Raw genomic sequence first — 23,797 nt, 5'->3', positions numbered from 1 at the left:
TACTCTTATTACTTAAAAGATATAGCTTCTTAAAAAATAAGAATTTATAAAATATATTAAACTTTTAAATATATAATTTCTACTTTAAAATAAAATTATTTATTATTAAAATAAGTTTAATAAGCGAGAATAGCTTTATATTCTAAAGAAGATAAAGTAAAAGATTTTTAAGCTTATTTATAATAATTATAATTATATTAATTTTTATAGATTATATAAGAGAATTATAAAGATTTATTATATAAGATATTTAACTTAACGCTTAAAGCGCTATATTATTTATTATTTAAAGTATTAATTAAATTAAATTATAAAATATATCTTATATAAAAATCTTAAGTCTATTATAACTTCTATTTTAATTTTTTATATAATTATTATTAATTTTATTCTAATACTATTACTCTTAAAAAATAAATTTAATATAATAATAATTATTACTAATAAGTTTTCTAAAAGAAATATATTTATATTAAGAAAAGATATATAAAATATTATCGAATAGATAGAAGCTTTACTTTTTATTTTTATTAATTAAGAAATTTCTAAAGCTATTATTTTAAATAGAGATTTAAAGTTTTTTTTAAATCTTTAAAAGATTATCTTTAGAACTTTATAAGAGAAGCTTCTTATCTTTACTATTTATTATTTATAAATTAATAATTATTTTAAGTAAACTAATTAAATAATAGAAATTATTTGAAATTTTTATATTTCTTATATTTCTAATAATTCTTAAAATAAATTCTTTCTTTATTTAAGAGATAATTTTAATAACTTTATAAATATATTTATAGAAAAGACTTTTAATAAGATTATTTATATTATAAATATTAAGAAATTATTATAATTTAACTTATATATATATATAATATAAAGATATTAATTATCTATGTGATCTATAGAATAGATATATACGATATTAAGCCTACGCTAGTAGCCCTATAAGTATTTCTAAGATATCTTATAATAATTATCTATAAAAAATAGAGAAATATTATATTCTTATAGTAAGAAGTATATATACGTAAATGAGTAAGTTTTCGAAATGCTAGAAAGGAATGGAGATGTTAGGCTAATTAGTGGTGTATATTCCGCGAAATCTTCTACCGCAGTAAAAGCTTTTAAATAGTGAAATGAATGTTGAAGTAAGATATCGGACGGTTTTAATTCGTTTAAATATGTATCATTCGATATAATCTTTATCTATAGAGGTCTAATTACTATAGCTATAGTAATTTAACTATAATTATTATAGTAGATTCTTCTCTTATATACTTAACTTAGTAATTATATATTATAATAATATAGCGAAGATAATAGATTAAATTATAGTAATATTCTTCTACTAAGTAATAATTTAACGTAAAACTATAAAGAGTATATAACGTGAGATCTCGGAGAGTTAAGTCGTATTCTTGCTAATAATAGCCTTATTATCGCTTACTTTCTCCGTAGTATTCTTCGCATTTACCTACTATAGTAATTTCTTCTCTTACTAAGTAACGACTTATAGAGATCTTCTTTTATATTACTAACGTCGAGTCTTCTAATTTTAATTCTTCTTTTTCTACTATATTATACGTATAAATAAATAGTTCGATAATCGAGTAGCGTGAAAATTAAATAAATTATTATTATTTTAATTATAAGAATTAAGATCGTATAGTAAGTATATCGTTAGATTCGAGGATAAAAAAGTAGAGTCGAATTCTCGATAAAAGTTAATATGGGCTACGATAGAGATACTTAAATATATGTATAACTATAACGTAAATAAGATAAGTCTTATAGCGTATAAGTTTATTATAATATTAATAGATCTATTAAAAGAATCGATTTAAATAATATTAAAAGATACTCGATAACGCGAGTATATTAAAGGTTCGACTTAAAGCGTTATACTATTAGATATTAATATAAACTTTACGTAAACGTCTAATATAACGTCTAAATATTCTATAAAGTAAAGTTAGATATTATTATTAATTATTAAGAAATTATTATAATTTAACTTATATATATAATATAATATAAAGATATTAATTATCTATATAATCTATAGATAGATATATACGATATTAAGCCTACGCTAGTAACTCTATAAGTATTTCTAAGATATCTTATAATAATAAAACTTAATAATAAACTTAATATAACGATTATCTTAATAAAAGATTAAATAAATATTATAAATAATTATATTTAATATTAATAGAAAGCTTTAGATATCTTAACTTTTATAATAATTAATATAAAATTTAAATATAATTCGAAGTATAAAGTTTTAATTATAAAGAAAGAGAATAAAGCTTTTATTAAGTTTTATAAAAAATATTTTCTTTCTTAATTTAAGAATATAAGACTTTTAAATTAAAAAATTAAATCTTTTACTATTCTTAAGCGAGTTAGAAATTTAATCTATAAACTCGATCTCTTAATTATTTAAAAAATTTATTTTATTATCTTAATTATAATATTTAAATTTATACTTAAAAAAAAAGATTCTTATTATTAATCTTGTAAGAAAAAATAAATTTTTATATTTAATTATGAGAAGCTAATAATTAAGAATTATTATAAGATTTAAAGATTAGCGAATTAGCGTATTAATTAACTTTTAAATTAAGAAAATAAAAATAAAAAAGATATTATAGAGTATTTAATAAAATAAAAGAATAAGAAAAAGATTTATAATATATAATATAAAGTAAAGAATTTAAAGAATATAAAGAATTTAATTTATAACTATAATTTAAAATATAAGAAACGCTTATAAAGAAAATATCGAAAGAGAAAATCTATCTAGAGCGTCTACGTAAACTCGTAGCGTGAAAATCATTTCTTACGCTGCTAATATACCGTCAAGCTAAATATTAAACGAAGTATAATTCTATTTAAAATTACTAGATTATAAATTAATTTACTCTATAATTTATATTTTTAATACATTATTATATAGAAGCTCGAGTTTAGAAATTTCGAGAATCTTAAAAATTTTAAGAATTTCGAAATTCGAAAAATTCGAAAAATTCGTAACTTATAATCGCGAAGTAAAGTAACTTAACTAGTCTCTTATTTCTTATTATATCTTATTATATTTTCTTTTAATACTTTATAATCGAATATAACTCTATTTCTTAAAAAAAGATATCTTATAATTTTAATAATATAGAAGTTATTACTAAGAAAGTAAAGCGCTAATAATTTTATTTAAAATTTAAAGAAATAAAAGTAATTAATTTTATTTATTTAAAGTTAATTCTCTAGAATTAAATCGAATATATTTCTTAATATTTTAAATTCTTTTAATCGAGTTTTATATAACTTAATAAAATAATTAATTATATTTAACTTGAAATAAAAGAAGATCTACTTTCGAATTAATAGAATTATAATACTCTATTATAATTTACTCTCGACTATTCTTTATAAATTTATTTAAGTTATTTTTACGAACTTGAAAATTCTTAAATAAATACGTTTAATTAGAATTCTTATCGTTTTTATTTATAGCGAAGTTCTTTAATAATTCTATTAAGACTTTATATCTAAGATTTAAATAACTTTCTTAATTTTATAGCTCGTTATTTAAGAATATCTTTTATCTCGAGATTAACGCTATTCTTATATTAAATAAAAGACTTATTATAAAATAATTAATATTATTAAAATAAGTTTATCTTTATTAAGAAAGTAAGTATAAGTATTAATACTTCTTTTTATTATATAAATCTTTCGAATACTTAAATCGCGAAAATAGTAAATACGCGATATATTATTAGAAATTAGCGATATATCTATTAGTCTTAAATCTTCGCGAGTAAAGATTTATATTAGAATTATATTATAAAAGACTAAATAGCGAAAGTAAAGATAGAAAATAGTAAGGAAATTAAATAGTATTATAAGATTATATTCGAATCTTAATAATTATATAAAGATAAAGAAGAAGATTATAACTATTTTTAAGATATTAATAAATATATTAAAGCTACGAAGTATAATAATTTTAATTTTAATAAAGAATATCTTTATTATATTTAGAATTTTAATTATAACTTCGATAAAGCTAAGAAAATCGCTATAAAGAAGAAAAATTCTTTAGAGAAGATTACTAGCCGAAAAGATATAATATATTCTATAGAATATTTCATATTAAGTAATATTATATCGTATTCGGGTATAATATAAATAGAATCGAATATTATTTCATTTTTCTAATATGAATTTAGAATCTTAATGAAATATACTACGATATAATATATCTATAGTATTATATTATAATATAATATATATATAGAATATCTCGATTAAGATTTCTATATTTAGAAGTATAAGTAGTTATTCTAGTTATTATTCTAGTTAACTATAGCTACTACTATTATAACTATTACTATTATAGCTATTACTATTATAACTATTATTATTATAACTATTACTATTATAACTATTACTATTATAGCTACTATTATTATTATTATTACTATTATCGCTATTATTATTATAACTTCTACTATTATAATTATAATAATAATAGTTATAGTAGTAATAGCTATTAAAATATTAGATATATAATATATAGAACGAACGAATTAATTCTCTAAAATCTCTTTAAGACTAGATTCTAAATATAGTATAAAATTAGATAGCTAAAAAACATAATAGCTAAAATACGCGAGAGTTATATTTCGATAGTAGTTATAATAGAAGTAGTTATAATAGAGATAGTTATAATAGAGATAGCTATAATAGAGATAGCTATAATAGAAGTAGCTACGATAGTAATAACTATAATTAATTAGAATAATAACTAGAATAGCTACTTATACTTCTAAATATAGAAATTCTAATCGAAATATTTTATATATATACTATATTATAATATAATATTATAGATATATTATATCGTAAAATATCTTATTAAGATTTCATATTATATTAGATATGAAATTATATAAATATTAATATTTCATATTATATTAGAGTATAATATAATAGATTAATATTTTATATTATATTATACCTTTTCGATTAATAGAGAAGATTAAGAATTTTTTATTAGAGACTAAGAAATAAATAATATTATCGTTAAATATTAAGATAAAATAATTTAAGAATAATAAAGTCTTAATCTATAAGATAAGGTCTAAAGAAGAAAATATTATAATTAAAGTTAAATTCTTAAAGAGATCGTTAATACGTCGGAGTCTAAGAAGTTAAAAGTTAGAAATTTAAGTAATAAGATAAAAATTAAAAATAAATCGACTTTTTAATTATTTATCTTCGAGAATTTAAATTTAGAGTTAAAAGTTAAGAATATAAATATTTATAATAATTATATATAAATAAAGAAAAAGATTAATTTATTAAAGAATACTTTTTTAGAAATATAAGAAAGGTTAATAATATTGTTAATAGTAATAGAAAGAATTTATAGAATAGTTATTTTACTCTTAGCTTAGTATAAAAGCGTAATAAAACTTATTAAGAGCGTTATAAAACTTTCGTCTTTTCTAAATTAAAATAATAAGTAAATTAAAGATAAAAAAAAACGATATTAAGAGTATTAAAGATTATTAAAATATTAATAAACTATTACTAAATGAAATTCTCGAAACTTTAAATAATATAGAAGAAATCTTCGCTAAAAAATATCTAGATCTAGTAATTCTATTATATATTTACTTTTAGAATAAAAAATCGAGTAAAGAATTTTAGAAATAGAAGAAAGAAAATTAATTTTCTATTATTATCTTTATATTAATAAATTCCTAGAATATAGAATACGACGATCTATATTACTATCGTCGAGTTTAATCTTTTTTATTTTTAATAATAACTACGAATATAAGCTAATTTAGAATATGAGATTAGGACTTTATAACTAAAAAAAGTATATAATTCACGTTATTATCGTCAAGTTTAATCTTTTCTATCTTACGAGTAAAGGCCTATGAATTAAATTTATAACTATTTTTTTTTAATTAGAGCTATCGAGTAAATTTAATAAGCGAACTTTTAATAGACGATATTTAAATTCGTTGCTTTTAAATATCTATAGAACTAAATTTAGTAATTTTTTTTTATCTAAAAGCTCATATTTCGTTCTATAATTTAAAAAAAAAATTAAAGTTTTAATAGAAAATAAAAATGTTATTTTAAAATCAAATAGTATATATCTAATTAGAACTGTCCGACTATCGAGCGAACTTTAATGAGCGATATTTGAATTCCTTGCGCTTTAATAATTATAAGACTAAATTTAGAAATTCTTTTTTTATCTAAAAGCTCAGATTTCGTTCTATAATTTAAAAAAAATCTTAAAAATTTAATAGAAAATAAAAAAGTTATTCTATATGTTAATAATATATACTTACTATTTTTTAATAATTACGAACGCTAATTTATTTATCCGCGATAACTTAGATAGTCTAGTTAAAAAGCGTATAGAACTCGAATTTATAATTAACTATATATATAAATTCAAGATTTTCAAGCTTAGCTCTATCTTATTCTTTTATATATACTAATATATCTTAATATTTAAATCTTTACGAGAGTTTAGAAAGAAATATCTTCTTTTTTATATCTTTATATCTAAATCTTTACGATATATCTTAGCTTCGTTTAAGAAGAAATATCTTCTTTTCTATCTTATATATCTTTACGTTTAGCTATATCTTTTATTAGATAATAAATATCTTTCTCGAATATCTAATATATAAGAAAAAGTCTAAGAACGATATGGCTTTTTACGAGGGAGAGTAACTATTATATTTCTAGTATAGCGTAACTTATCTTATTAGCGTAACTTAATATATCGCTTTCTTTCTTTAATTCTTACTAGCGTAACTTAATATATCGCTTTCTTTCTTTAATTTCATTTATAGCTTTAGCTTTAAGAATTAATTAATTATATTATATTAAGAAATATCTTTCTTTTATACGTAAAACTACTTTTCTAAAGAATATACTTACTTCGTATTTATATTTTTAATATATCTCGTTTATTATTATCGTCTCTTCTATAGCTATATTATCTTATATTTATATTCTAAATATTCTTATTTTCTCTATTATTAATTATTTTATCGCGAATATTCTTTATTATAATAGCGAGATATTATAGTAATTAGAAAAGTAGTATAAATACGTTCTAAGACTATTAAATAATTATCGAGTTATTATAAGAATCTTTATCGAGAGCTTATAGAAAAAAATTAAATTACTTTAAAGTATATTAATAATATTAAGAAGAGTAAAAAGTTATTTCTAAAGAAGTAATAGCTTATAAGTCGAAAAGTCGTTTTAATAGTATAAACTATTATACGTATATATACGCTTAAAATTAGAAGAATATAATATAGATAGTTATAAAATCGAAAGTAATTTTAATCTATATAAAGTACGTAGCTTAATTTAAACGAGAGATTAGAAAATCTATAGCCTACGTTCGAAGATTTAAAAGCTTTAAGATTATAAATTTTAAGTTTATTACTTAATTTCTTTTAATTTAGATATAAATATAAAAGATTTATAACTACTCTACGACTTAAGAATATAAGTTATAGAGTCTCGAAGATTTATAAATTTAATTACTTATAAATTATAATAATTAATTATATTCTAGAAACGTTCTTATAAATTCTTATTATCTAGAATCTATCTCTAATAATATTAGCTTTATTCTTCTATTATTTATATATTAAAAGTTTTATATAATCGACGATCTAAATAGAAGTCTTTTCTTTTCGAACTTAAATATATATCTACTTTCTTATTTTTCTACTTCTACTTTTTCTTTCTTTATTACTTCTTTTCTATTTAGTTATAGTATAGATATATTAAAATACTATAGAATCTTTAATATATTATTAAGCGTAATTAATCGATTAAAAGACATTTCTAACGACTAGTTTACTCTAAAGATACTTTTATTAAGAGAGTAGATATCGATATTTTTATCTTAGCTTTCTTAACGTTATTATTGTATAGTATTATCTATACTATTAAATATATATAATATAATATTAAATTTCTTAACACTTATATATCTTCTAATATCTCGACTAAACTAGATCTTTTATTTAATAGATTTCTTATCTTTAAGTTATATAGAATCTTATAAATAGTATAATTAAAGTTTTTAGATAGTAGATTAATAGATAATAAATATTAGATTTTCTAAGATTAAGTTAGCTTAAAGATTAATATATTAAATTTATATATACGATCTCTATTATATTAAAAGACTATTATTTATAATTAATCGATCGATAAGTATAATATCTTTTATTCCTCTAGATGATTAATACCACGTCTACGTGATATAATCGCGCCAGCTAGTTAATCTTTTTGATTAGATTTGATTTCCTTCTGGTGAACTGCTGCGCTTTTGCTTTTGCTGCGTAAGGCATGTTGTGAGGATACTATTTCAACTAGATGGTGGCGGGGTGAAGGAGGTAGATTGCTGATGGGGTTGAGATCGGGTTGATCTTGCTTCATGTATGTGTGAAGAAGCATGGAGAAGTCCTATACTTATCCTTGCTTACCGTGTGAAAGCCGTATTTGGTCCTGGACGAGCCATTTCTGGCTCCCTTTTCTCTGGCCCCTGTTAACCGTAGATTTTGTCTGTGGCTTTATAGTTCGTCCTGAACAAAGGTCGGCGGAAACGGAAGTTTGGGGGAAGCCGTGCTCCTATATCGTCTAGACATATACTAACCAGTCTAGGGGCTTGTGGTCTTTCAGAAGACTGCTCTTCGGTGAGGTCTTCGGACGGTATATGCATCGGACAAGTCTTGGGCAATAATAATTCAGACCACGTCAATATTTCAGCACAATCCTAATTATTGAAAAGCTTGCTTTCTTAATACTTAAGAGTTAAAATTTTAAATAGCTTTTACGCTAAGAGGCTAGTAACTAATTAGATTATTAGATCTTATTATTTTTAATCTAAAATATATCTTATTTCTCTATTTTCGATTTAAACGCGGGTATATATAAGTATATTTAAAAGATAAAGTTAGAAAAGAACTTTAAAAACTTTAAATTTATCTTTTTTAATTTCTTTTCTTTTATTAAAAATATAATAGTAAACTAAATATATAGAGTTATAGAATTATTTATATACTTTTAAATAATATAGCGTAAATGAAATTTATTAAGATATTTATAAAGATATATTAAAAACTAGTAAATTATCGAGTTTATAAGAAAAGCCTCTTTGATAAAAATTCTCGAAAAGCTCTTAGAGAGCTTTCGAAGAGCTTTCGAAGAGTTAAAGAAAGTTTAAAGAATCTTCTTTTAAGTATATTAAATAAAATATAATATCTCTTAATTCTTAGACTTAGATTTTTTAAAATTTCTTAGACTCTTTAAAGTCTTTTAAAAGCTTTATAAGAGTTTATATTAAAAAAGCTATTAAAGTAAATTCGAAATTAATTAAATATTATTAATATAATTAAATTTCAAGTTTACTTTAATAACTTCTTCGATATAAATTCTTAAAAAGCTCTTAAAAAATCTTCGAAGGGTTTAAGAAATTTTAGAAAGTCTCTCTAAAAATTAAATATAGTTAATTTAATACTCGATAAGCTTTTTACTACTGAAAAGTTCGCGTCTTAATATATATTAATTTAACTATAATACTTATTATAGAATATAATATATTAGCTAATATTCTTCTCTCTAGATATACTACTTTAAGCCTAGCGCTATAGTCTTAAAGTCGACGTCGTTATATAGCTTATTATTATATATTAGACTTTCCGCTACTGACCGCATAATCTCACACATCGTTAGAGTATTTACGTGTGAGCAGTGGATATAGGTAACGAGAGCCTTTCAATAAGGATCGCTGTATTTTGTAGTATTATATCTAGCATACTCGTCAGCAGAATATTCCTTATATGGAGAGGTAGATCACATTTTTTTGGCTGTGGCAGGTCCGCAGAGCAAGAGAAACCCTAACCCGAGTTCAGGGATACTATTGCCGTCGTTAGTAACGAAACCATCGATCAGTATTAACCATCGTCGCTCATTCCGCAAGTCCTTCTGAAGGCCTTGCTTCGCACGCTTGTAATCCTTCGGAGTTCGATCCGCGTAGATATGAGCGAGGTATTCCATATGTGCTTTACTACTACTTCTCTCCCCACTTCGCCGTGTGTGTTTCCCAGCCCGTTGATTGGCCTGAGCTTCGGTAAAGAAGGTGTTGTATCCATCCAGGTGTCTTCTCTCCGCGATCGATTGTCGCCATTAGGGAGGTTTAGCAGTTTTTTTAAAAGAAATAATTTAAAATGAGAATAGCCCTATTCTTCTATCGCTAACTCGATTAAGTAATATCACAGACTTCGACGAAACCTTTATCGAAGAATTATAAATCTCTTTAAATATACTTATTCTTCTTCTTTTACTATATATATATATTATAAACTTCTTTAATAATAAAGCTTTTATTATAACGATCTTTATAATTATATTATTAGATTATTAAACTATAATCGCTACTATATTATATTATAGATATATCTTCTTAATAAAGTATAAGTAAATCGAGTTTAATTTAGATTTATAGATTTCTAAACGATTATAAAGAATTATACGCTTTATAAAAGATAAAATATATATTCTTATATATTATTTTAATCTAGAAAGTATCGATTATCGATAAAGAATTCGTCTTAATTCTAAATTTACTTTATATTTAATACTATATAAGCTTTTATAATTTAGATTATTATATAAATTTACGTAAATCTTTAAATAATTAGAAGTCTATTTATCTATTATTTTTAATAATATACTTAAATATTTATAAAGACGTTATAACTTAATACTATTATAATATTTAACTCTCTCTTATAATCGAATTTAATTATACGCTTATATTATTAAATAATTTAATAAATATCGTAAACGAAGTATTATTTAGACTTTTATTAATAAAATATTTCGAAGAATTATAAGACTAGAAGATAAGAAGAATTTCTAATACTTAGTTTATAAAAAATTCTATAATATAATATAAATAGTAATTACATATCTAGACGGTCTTATTAAAGCTATCTATAGTCTCTATAAAAAAATAGATATAAAAATACTTTAAATATCTAAAGTACTTAAAAAACTCGATTAAGTATTTAAAGAAAAATCTAGATATTATTATTATTATCTTTTTAGAAATAAAGCTTATATTTATTAACGCTATATTATATCTTCTTATATAAACTTAATCTTTATAAGAAAATAACGCTTTAATAAAATAATATTAAGTATTAGAGTTATAGTAGAATATAATTTTAAATAAATATAAAATCTTTAAATCTCTAACGTCTTTAAATAATAATTAAAGATAGATATTTAGTTTATAGAAGATCTTTATCGAATAGTTATATTATTAATAAACTATTATATCTGTTTCAGAGGTAATAAAAACGTAACTCGCTTCGAAATTTAATCTTTTATTATATATTAATATCTTAATATTATAGAGTAAGATTTTAATACTTAAATTATTTATATACTTTTTATAATTAAAGTTAATCTTTATTAAGTTTTTATCTTTATTCTATTATATATATAAATTATTTAAATTATTACTTAAATTATTAATATATCTCTTAATCGAAATTTATATATCGAGAGAGATAAAGTTTTCTTTAAAGTCGCGAGCGATTAGATCCTTTACGTCTATTTATTTAATCTTCTTATAAGCGATATTTATACTAAGAGTAAATAATAAAATCGATATATATAGAACTAAGTACTCTTATTTTCTACGCTCTCTATCTTCTAGAGTTAAACTTTATCGAATTTTTATATAACTATTTATTAATCGTTTAAACTACTATAAAGAGTATATATATATTAAATTTTATTCTTTTAAGCGCCCTTAAATTCGTCGAGAGTTTATTTTACGATTTTAAATATATTACGAAGGAATTTTATCTAAATTTATAAATACGACTGCGTATTTTTAGTAGCGATTAAAGAAGTCTTTAAGAAATTAATTAAAGTCTTAATTAAAATACAATAATAAAATAAAATATAAATATCTTTTACGTAATTTCTAGATGAGTAGATATATATCTTATATAAGATTATACTTTTAATATAAAGCGAAGAAATCGTTTTTTATAGAAGGATATTATAACTTAGATTTAAATTTCTTCGATTTATACGCTTTCGATAAGGCTTCTAATATATTCTATATATTATTTATATATATATTCTATAATCTTAGAAAGTTATTTATATACCTCTATATTATTCTTATCGATCTCTAAGATATTATTTTATTTAACGAGTAAAGGCCTATAAATTAAATTTATAATAATTTTTTTTAATTAGAACTATCGAGTAAATTCGGTGAGCGATCTTTGATAAGCGATATTTGAGTGCCTTGCCTTTTAATAGTTATAAGACTAAATTTAGAAATTCTTTTTTTATTTAAAAGCTTATATTTCGTTCTATAATTTAGAAAATAAATTATAAAATTTTAATAGAAAATAAAAAGGTTATTTTAAAATTAAATAATATGTATCTAATTAAGACTATCCGGCTATCGAGCGAACTTTAATAAACGATATTTGAATTCCTTGCGCTTTAATAATTATAAGACTAAATTTAGAAATACTTTTTTTTATCTAAAAGCTTTTATTTTATTTTACAATTTAAAAAAATAATCTTAAAAATTTAATAGAAAATAAAAAGGTTATTCTATATATTAATAATGTATATCTATTTTTTTTAATAAGAGAAGTATAGAAGAGTGAGATTTTAATAGTTATATATACTAATTTATTTACTCGCGATAATTTAGTCGATCTAATTAAAGAGTATAGCGAATCTAAATTTATAATTAGCTATATATATAAATTTAAGATTTTTAAGCTTAGCTCTATCTTATTCTATTATATATATTAATATATTTTTTAAATCCTTAATTAACGAGTAATCGCTACGCTTTATTATTTTTTAATACTTATTAACTAACTTTTACTATATTTAATATAATTTTAATAAGAATATTTATTATATTAATATTATAAATTATTAAGCTTTAAATAAGATTTTTTATTATAAAATTCTATAACTCTCTTAAAAGTCTTTAATTTTCTATTAAATACGCTATCTCTTTTTCTATATTAATTAATATAAAAATAAGTTATTTTATCTAATTCTCTATATATATAATATAAATTAAGTAATTCTTTATATTATTTAATAATCTTTAATATTATAAATTATAATATCTAACTATTTATTTATTTAAATTTTATTAAATAATATTTAAGTTTAATTAAATTAAGCTAGCGATTATAGAGCTAATAATTAATATATAAATATTATAAACTAATTTATTAGACGCTTAAGATATATAATTAAAATTATTTCTAATTTAATAATTTCTTCGATAGCTATAGTTCTATAATTCTTCTTCTTTCTATAAGATTTATTAAAGATTTTCTTCTTTTTCTACTTCTTAATTCGTTTAGATAATATACTAGATAGCTCGCTTATATTACTAAGATTCTTAACTATAGTATATATATATAAATTCGAAGAATTATTATTAGAAGTAGAATTATCTTTAAAAATAAAAGGTTTTCGTCTTAATATTAATACTAATAAGTTAAATAATAAAAATCTAGATATAAAGCGATTACGTAATATAGGAGAATCGTTAAATAATATAGAAAAGTTATTATTTAAAATCTCGTTAGTATTACTCTTATTATTATCGTTATTATCTTAATCTATAATCTTATCGCTATTAAATATATTATTCTTTCTCTTCTTATTATCTATTCTCTTATTTAAACGCTTATAATCTTAATCGTAATTTTATAAGTCTTATAGCTTCTTTTCTTTAGCTATTTTATTAATATTCTTCTTCTTTTTAAAGATTTAAACTATTATATTCTAATTATCTATTATCTAAGTTTATATATTCTCTTATATTTTATAATTATAATTTACTTTTATATTCTATTTTAGCTAACTATATCTACGATTAAGATAATTCTTTATATAATATATAATACTTATATAATCTTACTTAGTAATCTTTATAAACTTCTCTTATACTCTTTTCTAGAACCGCCTTATCGAGTTTACTTTATATCTCACTTAATATTTAAAAGTAATATCTATAATAAAAATCTTATTATTCTCTATTAATCGCTTTTCTACTATAAAACGCTAATTTAACTATTATTTATAATAATATTTTCTTAATATATTTAATATAAGAGTCGAAATTAGAATTTAAGAGTTCTTTATTAATCGATTACTATTAATTTAATTTCGTAGATTCTTTATTATTTATTTTTATTTATTTATATATAATCTTATAATATTAAGATTATTTTATAGAAGTAAGTCGTTACTATCTTTCTCTCTAGCTAACGATATATATTTCTTCTCTTTATTCTTTCTCTTATATATAATTTAAAAACTCTTTCTTTTCTTTTAAAAGACTTTCGAATAATATTATTTCTTCTCTTTTTACTTACGAGAAAAAGTAATTAAATATTATAAAATCGTAAGATCTTTATCTTATTAATAGTATATTAGAGATTTCTTAAAATTAATTAAAAGTATAGTAAATTATATTTTAGACGAATAGAAAAGAAAAGTAACGCGATAATACTCTAATATAGCTTTAAGAAATCTATATATTATCAGATATCGACAGATTTCTTCACCCCGAGATTTACCCGACTACTGCCGACTTTCTTCTCTTATTAAAAATAATATTTCTACTCTTAAATATCTATATAATTATATTATAAATCTATTTTATACTTCTACGCGTAACTCTTCTCTAGCTAATTATAAGACTATTACTCGTTATAAAACTAAAATTTTTAAGACTATCGACTTACGAATCTTCGATTAATTAATTTAAGATATATATAATAAGAAAGAAATTCTTTATAATATCGATAAGTATTAACTACGAAGATATAGAATTAAGAAGTCTTCTAGTATAAGATATATCGGCAAAAATCGCTCTAAACGTACTCTTAAAATTTCTATAGAAATTCTTTAAAAAATAATTAATCCAGTCGAGAATTTAATACGCCGAGAATCGTTTCTTATTTAATTAAAATATTTCCGTGTCGATATAAGCGAACGAACTCTTTAATAATTATTATAAGCTCGAATTAATAACGCGTAGCTATATAAAATAATTTAAATTAAATCTATTTCTAAGTAAAATCTAAAAGAGCGTTGAAAATATAATATAAAGTATCTCGAGTAAATAGTAAAAGATTTTTAATAATACGTCGTTTTTATAGATAAGATATATTATTCTCGAAATATAATATTTTAAGATTATATACTACGCGAGAAGAATACTCGTTACGATATTAAGAATCTTTAAGAATTATTAAATCTCGAATCGTACTCAATTTATATCTCGAGAAGTATCTTCTAATATTATAAAGAGATTACTATCTATTATAATAAGAATAACCCTCTTACTATAAAGATTTCGAAGTCTTATAGATCTATAAGACGTTCTAAACGTAAAACCTCTTTAGAATATAAAATACAAATCGAAGAATAAAAAGTATCTCTGTTATATAAACTCGAAATTAAAGAATCTAATAACTTAATAACTTAAAACTACTATATCGATAAGTTACTTTAAAACTATATTAAGCGAGTTTATTACTTATAAATATTCTATAATTAAGATATCTTAATAAAAGACGATAATAGATCTTATAGAAAGAAATCTAAATCTATAAGTTAAGCTAATTAACTTTATAAAACTAATTAAATTAAAATACTTATATATCTAGCTTAATTATACGATCTAAATTCGAAAGAAGATATTTAGAACATATATAAAGCTAGAGTTTATTATCGACTACGTTAAAATAAAACGAAGTTATTACGAGTTATTTATAAGAAATTTAAAAGAATTTCTATATACGAAGTTCGGGCCTATATCGCTGAAATACCTTAGCGATATCGTTAACTAGTAGAAATAGATAATAGATATATTAAATCTAATTTATAGTGATATTCAGAAGGAATATATATAATAGATTCTTAGTTTTCTTTAAATGCGTATAGTAGTTAAGTTAATCTCGAAGTAAAGAAATATATTAATATCTAATATACTATAAAGAGTTATTAACTTACTAATAGAGTAGAATTTTCTAACGAAGTAAAGGCGACTTTAAACGATATAAGATTATTTCTTCTAGACTAAGATTTCTTTATAGACTTTATATTTAACGTATAAGTATTAGAAATCTCTTTTCGCTTAGTTATTACTTATTAAAAGATAGAAGATATATATAATAGAAGCTTAATAGATTTACTAGTTAATTATTTAATTTTATATATCTAAATAAGTAATTACGCTAACGTCGTATAAGATAACTTTATAGATGATCGACGAGGCTAATAACTACTCTATATAGTTAGTCTATTAGATTATTACCCTTTTCGTTTTAAATTATTCTTTTGAATCACATTGCTAAACCTCTCTATTGTCTATTTGGATCGCGGTTACTTTATCTCTGACTTTTCTGGCGGTACTCCTCCTCTACTTCGCATCTTGGTCCCAAACATTCAAGGATCGGTTGGTGTCTCGGCGTGTCAAAAGGGCCCGGCATCTTATAGAGGAATTTCAATGTTAGTGGACACCGGACAGGCTTCTACATTACAATCATGTCCAGGGATATCTGCAAGGCCACTCCCGGAATTACTCTGGAATCTGGTAGTCTTCTAAATAGCACCATAATGATCATTGGCGATAAAACTTTGTTCCGCATCTCACGGTTGATTAGAATGTACTCCTGTTTGCAAAATCATTTGCGGGAGCTCAAGCTTGGCAGCCGCCCCATCAAAATTTTGCCGCAACCACCGCCCATGGCAAGCAGAGGCCAAATTCGTGATAGATAACTGTAGAATCGTTTAAATATGAAGCCATGTATAGTCCAATTGCCAAAAAAAACTTGGTGTAACCTTTTTTAAGTCTTTACAGCCACGCTGTCGCTGTCGCTGGCCATATTACCGCCTATATTAAAATTATATAAATGTAAATAGATATAGATTAAGTTATCTTCTACGTAGATACGGAGTATGATAGGTAGATAGTTGGCTAGCTAGGTACGGAGCAAGGTAGGTACGGAGGAATGTAGATAGGTAGTTGACGGCGTAATGTAGGTAGGTAGCTGGCTAGGTAGCAATGTAGCTGCGCAGCAATGTAGGTAGGTAGCTGCGCAGCAGTGTGGGTAAGTAGGTAGGTAGGTGGGGGCAGGCAGGCAGGCAGGCAGGCAGGCAGGCAGGCAGGCAGGCAGGCAGGCAGGCAGGCAGGCAGGCAGGCAGGCAGGCAGGCAGGCAGGCAGGCAGGCAGGCAGGCAGGCAGGCAGGTGGGTGGGTGAAGTAGGGAGGGCGCGCAGCAGTGTGGGTGGGTAGCTGCGCAGCAGTGTGGGTAAGCAGGCAGGTAGGTAGGTAGGTAGGTGGGTGGGTAAGTAGATAGGTAGGTAGATAGGTAGGTAGGTAGGTAGATAGATAGGTAGGTAAGTAGGTAAACGCGCAGCAATGTAGGTAGATAGGTAGGTAAGTAGATAGGTAGGTAAGTAGATGGGTAGGTAGGTAGGTAGATGGGTAGGTAGGTAAGTAGGTGGGCGCGCAGCAGTGTGGGTGGGTAGCTGCGCAGCAGTGTGTGGGTGGCAGGGTGGGTGGGTGGGTGGGTGGGTGGGTGGGTGGGTGGGTGGGTGGGTGGGTGGGTGGGTGGGTGGGTGAGCTGCGCAGCAGTGTGGGTAAGTAGGTAAGTAGGTAGGTAGGTAGGTAGGTAGGCGCGCAGCAATGTAGGTAGATAGGTACGGAGCAATGTAGGTAGGTACGCCGCAATGTAGGTAGGTAGGTAGGTAGGTAGGTAGGTAGGTAGCTGCGCAGCAGTGTGGGTAAGTAGGTAGGTAGGTAGGTAGGTAGGTAGGCGCGCAGCAGTGTAGGTAAGTAGGTAAGTAGGTAGCTTACGCGCCTACCTACCTATCTACCCATCTACCTACCTACCTACCTACCTACCTACCTACCTATCTACTTACCTACCTATCTACCTATATTACTACGCGCCTACCTACCTACCTATCTACACTGCTACGCATTTATCTATATTACTCCATACCTATCTACCTACATTGCTGCGCGCCTACCTACCTACCTACATTGTCTATTCAGTAGTCCCAGTAGTAGTGCTCTGTCCAGTGCTCCCAGTAGTGCTCCCCGTAGTGCTCCCAGCAGTGCTCCCCGTAGTGCTCCCAGCAGTGCTCTATCCAGTGGTCCCAGTAGTAGTGCTCTATCCAGTACTTCCAGTACTACTCTCCGTAGTACGCTATCCAGTGCTCTCAGTACTACTTCCAGTACTAAGAGCAATGGACAGAGCACTACTAGGATCACTGAACAGAGCACTACTACTGAGAGTACTGGACAGAGCACTACTACTGGGACCACTGGACAGAGCACTACTGGGACCACTGGACAGAGCACTACTACTGGGAGCACTGGACAGAGCACTACTACTGGGACCACTGGACAGAGCACTACTACTGGGACCACTGGATAGAGCACTACTGGGAGCTGTCAGCGTGTCTAGTTCCTTCTATGCATGCGTCCTTCCTACATCCTTCCATGCATATTCTATCATTGTTCCTTTCATGTAGTTAGCCATAGATAGCAGTGCTTTGTTCTCCATCAACTACATAATAGCTGATGGCCCTACCACTGAATCTACATACATTCTATATCATCACCGTTATGCCTCGCTGAAAGGTTATAAGCCTAGATTGATATCGATGATAAACTGATATCGCATCAAATCTTACTATTATCCCCTTTATTAAACTTAATGAATTATAAATTTATTTATAATAAAGCTATTAGAAGAGGATTTTTTTAATTAATATTAGAAGTTAATATTAGAAGCTAATATTAGAAACTAATATTAAAAATATTTAATATCTATATTTAATATCTATATTAGACGCTAATATATTCTAAATAAAATTAATTACTTAATATATTTAATAAAGCTATTAAAAGAGAATTTTTTTAATAAAATATTAAAAGCTAATATTAAAAGCTAGTATTAAAAACTAATACTAGAGATATCTAATATTTATATTTAATACTTATATTAGATACTAGTATATTCTAAATAAAATTAATTATTTAATATATTTTATAATTAATATTAAAAGTTAATATTAGAAATTAATATTAGAGATATCTAATATCTATATTTAATATCTATATTAAATACTAATATATATTAAATAAAATTAATTACTTAATATATTTTATAATATTAAATAAAATAGTTAGAGAAGAATTTTATAATATATCTATAAAGCTCTTTATAAAGATATTTAATAAAATAATTAAAGAAGAATTTAATAATTTAGAAAGATATTAGATATTAATATTAGATATTAATATTAGAATTAACAAGATATCTATATTTAATATTAATATTAAAAGCTTATATACTTTAAAATCGAATTAATTACTCGATATATTTTATAATAAATTATTTATTAAATTTTATACGATAGATATCTATATTACTTTAAAATAACTACTTATTTATCTTAAAAAATAACTTTATAAAAAATAAGTATATAAGAATATCTAAAACGATCTAAGCGATTTAAAGGATTTTAAATAAATATTATTAAATTAGAAGAATTAAAAAAAGTATAAATAAATAATAAAAAAAAAAAAAAATCTATATAATTTTAACGTTAAAATAGAGCTATTTAAATATTATTAAATAAAAAAAATATTAGTATATTTAATTCCTTCTATATATATATTCTTTCTATATTCTTTTATATATATTCTATTATTATTTCTTTTATATAGTTAATTATAGATAGTAATACTTTATTCTCTATTAACTATATAATAGCTAATAGTTCTATTACTAAATCTATATATATTCTATATTATTATCGTTATACCTCGCTAAGAAATTATAAATCTAAATTAATATTAATAATAGATTAATATTATATTAAATCTTATTATTATCCCCTTTATTAGATCTAATAAACTATAAACTTATTTATAATAAGATTATTAAAAGAGAATTTTTTTAATTAATATTAGAAGCTAGTATTAAAAGTTAATATTAAAAATTAATATTAGAAATATTTAATATCTATATTTAATATCTATATTAGATATTAATATATTCTAAATAAAATTAATTATTTAATATATTTAATAAGATTATTAGAAAAGAATTTTTTTAATAAAATATTAGAAGCTAATATTAAAAGCTAGTATTAGAAATTAATATTAGAGATATTTAATATCTATATTTAATACTTATATTAGATATTAATATATTTTAAATAAAATTAATTATTTAATATATTTTATAACTAGTATTAGAAGCTAATATTAAAAGCTAATATTAGAGATATCTAATATCTATATTTAATATTTATACTAAATATTAATATATATTAAATAAAATTAATTATTTAATATATTTTATAATATTAGATAAGATAGTTAGAGGAGAACTTTATAATATATCTATAAAGTCTTTTATAAAGATATTTAATAAAGTAATTAGAGAAAAATTTAATAATTAGAAAGATATTAAATACTAGTATTAGATATTAATATTAAAATTAATATTATCTATATTCGATATTAATATTAGAAGCTTATATATTTCGAAGTTAAATTAGTTACTTAATATATCTTATAATAAATTATCTATTAAACTCTATATAATAAATATTTATATTATTTTAAAATAACTATTTATTTACTTTAAAGAATAATTCTATAAAGAATAAATATATAAGAATATCTAGAATAATCTAAGTAATTTAAAGAATTCTAAATAAATATTATTAAATTAGAGAAATTAAAAAGAAGTATAAATATTAAAAAAAAAAAAAAATCTATATAATTTTAATATTAAAATAAAGCTATTTAAATATTACTAGATAGGGGAAATATTAGTATATCTAATTCCTTCTATATATATATTTTTTCTATATTCTTCTATATATATTTTATTATTATTTCTTTTATATAGTTAATTATAGATAGTAATACTTTATTCTTTATTAGCTATATAATAGCTAATAACCCTACTACTAAATCTATATATATTCTATATTATTACTATTAATAAATATCTAGATATATAGTTACTACTATAATAAGACTTATTACTAGATATAATATTCTTAATAATATCTAAGAAAGAAGGATATCTATATATAGAGAATATCTTTATATATCTATAATTAGATTAAATAAATACTAATAATAACGAGTATTAAGTCGTTTTAACACTAGTAAAAATAGAAAATAAGGCTATTTATATATTATAAATTTCTTCTTTATAATTCTTATAATTGTAATTACTTTCTCTACTATAGTGGGCGTAGATTTAATTATAATAAATATATTTCTAATAGTACTACGCTAAGACGGCTTTCTATTAATTAATATTAATATCTTATCTTTTCACTTAATCTTCTAGATTTAATTCTAGATAATTTATATTTACTAGATATTATAGTACGTTATATTCCTTATCCTTTATTATTAAATTAACTAAATTCTTATCTCCTCTAATCTATAGAATCTTAATAATTTCTTATTATTTATATAATTATTTTAGATATAGAATATCTATTATTAATCTTTTCTCTTATATTATCTTTAGCTTAATAAGATATTTATATAAAGATTTCGAGTCTATATATATAGAAAGAGATATCTTTCTTTAGAGAGTATTAGAAAAGATTTAATTTAGAGTAGATTTTATAGTAATTATAACGTCGAATTTTAGAGATAATATATAAAGTTTAAAGACTAATACGCTTCTAGTAACTCGATAATATTTAATTAATTATTAATAAATAATATTAACCTTATTCTAAGCGTTAGCTAAGACTATTATATAGTCGATTTAAAAAGAGAGATCTTTATTATTAGCGAATAACGAATTTATAAAAATTATAATTCTTAGAGATATTATATCTAACTTAATAAATATAAAGCCTCTTTCTTTTATTTATTATAAAAGATAGCGATTTAGATATTAAATATTCTTATATATAAACTCTATAATTTAGACGATATATAATAAAATAAATATCGCTTATAACTATAATATAGTAGCGATATATACTTCTTATACTCGCTAAGCGATATATTATTCTTTTATAAACGATTTTATAAGTAATTAAATCTTCTTCGCTTATCTAAATTAACTAATTCTTATATTATTCTTAAAAATAATAATAAATTTATTAAATTCGAGAGATTATTTTAAAATAAGTCTCTTAAATAACTTAGTTAGTAATTTAGCGGCGTATAATTCTTATAATTCTATATCTATAAACTCGATAATATTAATAATAAGAGAGTTATCGATTTATAAGCTAATAATTACTATTATATTATTATTAAATAATAGATAAATATCGAATATAAACGAGATTATTTTTAGCTTTTTTATATAATATTTATAATATATCTAAAATTAGTAAATATCGAACTTAGTAATTTTATAGAGAGGGAGAATAATATAAAGTATCGTTCTTAAGAATAATCTTATTTCAGCTAGAGCTAAAATAAAGATATCTCTAATTAACTTAAATCGAGATTATATATATATCTAAATAATATCGCGTAGATATAAAGATAGCTATAGAATAATTAACGCTAGAGCGATAATAAATTATTAACTAATTCGTTAAATAATAAAGGCCTAAGTAAGAATCCTATACTTCTTCGAGTTATTAAATACTTATACTACTAGTTACGACTTCTTAAAGACTTTCTTAATACCCTTATTCTTAATTTAATTTATAAAACGACTATTAAATATTTATACTTCTATAAAAATATCTTCGGTCTTTATAATCTTAAATATACCCTTTTTAAATAGTTTATTAAGTTCTTTTTATTAGAATATCTAGAAATTCGATAAAGATGATTATAATATAAACTTAAATATATAAATCGTAATATTAATAGAGTTTTAAAAATAAGTAAGAATATATTAACGTTAAGAAGAGTTATAACGTAGTAAAGCGTTTTAGAGAGAGTCTTAATAATCTTAATTATCGTTATTTTTATATTAAATATTATCTAACTATAAAGATTCTTATTTAGAGAACTCGAGAGACTTAATTAAAATATCTATTTCTTTTAAATATAACTTAATAATAGTAACTTAAAAGTCTATAGAATTATTTAATAATTCGATAATATATATCTCTCGAGAAGTAGTTAGCAATTTATATAATCCGATTTACTTCTTTTAATACGTTTTTTAAATTAATATCGAGAAATTAATTAAAATATTATATATTTTTATTATCTAGAAGCTATTTCGCTAATATAAGGGGTTATTAATCTATCTCTTAGCGTAAAGTTTTATAATTTTAATTATTACTATATTAATAGCTTTTATCTTCTCGATAGTAGATAAAGTTAATATATCGTTATTTATAATATAAGAAAAGATTTTAAAAACTAGTAATATAAAAATAAGGCTATTATATTTAATTATATCGTTAATAGCCTTAATAGTTATTTATAGATAAATCTTCTTTTTAATATCTTAATTCTCTAATTTCGTAATAATTATCGAATAGACTTATCTTAATAAAGTATAATATTATTTTATTAGATTAATAGAATTAGCGATTTTAACTAATATATATTTCGTTTAAATATTTAAAGTTCTAGCGTTTTATCTAAATTTAATATTATTAAAATT

The sequence above is a fragment of the Letharia lupina genome (assembly GCF_014066315.1).
Source record: "Letharia lupina isolate WasteWater1 chromosome Unknown contig_7, whole genome shotgun sequence".
In the NCBI taxonomy this organism is placed as follows: domain Eukaryota; kingdom Fungi; phylum Ascomycota; class Lecanoromycetes; order Lecanorales; family Parmeliaceae; genus Letharia; species Letharia lupina.
Note: the sequence above shows the minus strand (reverse complement) of the source record.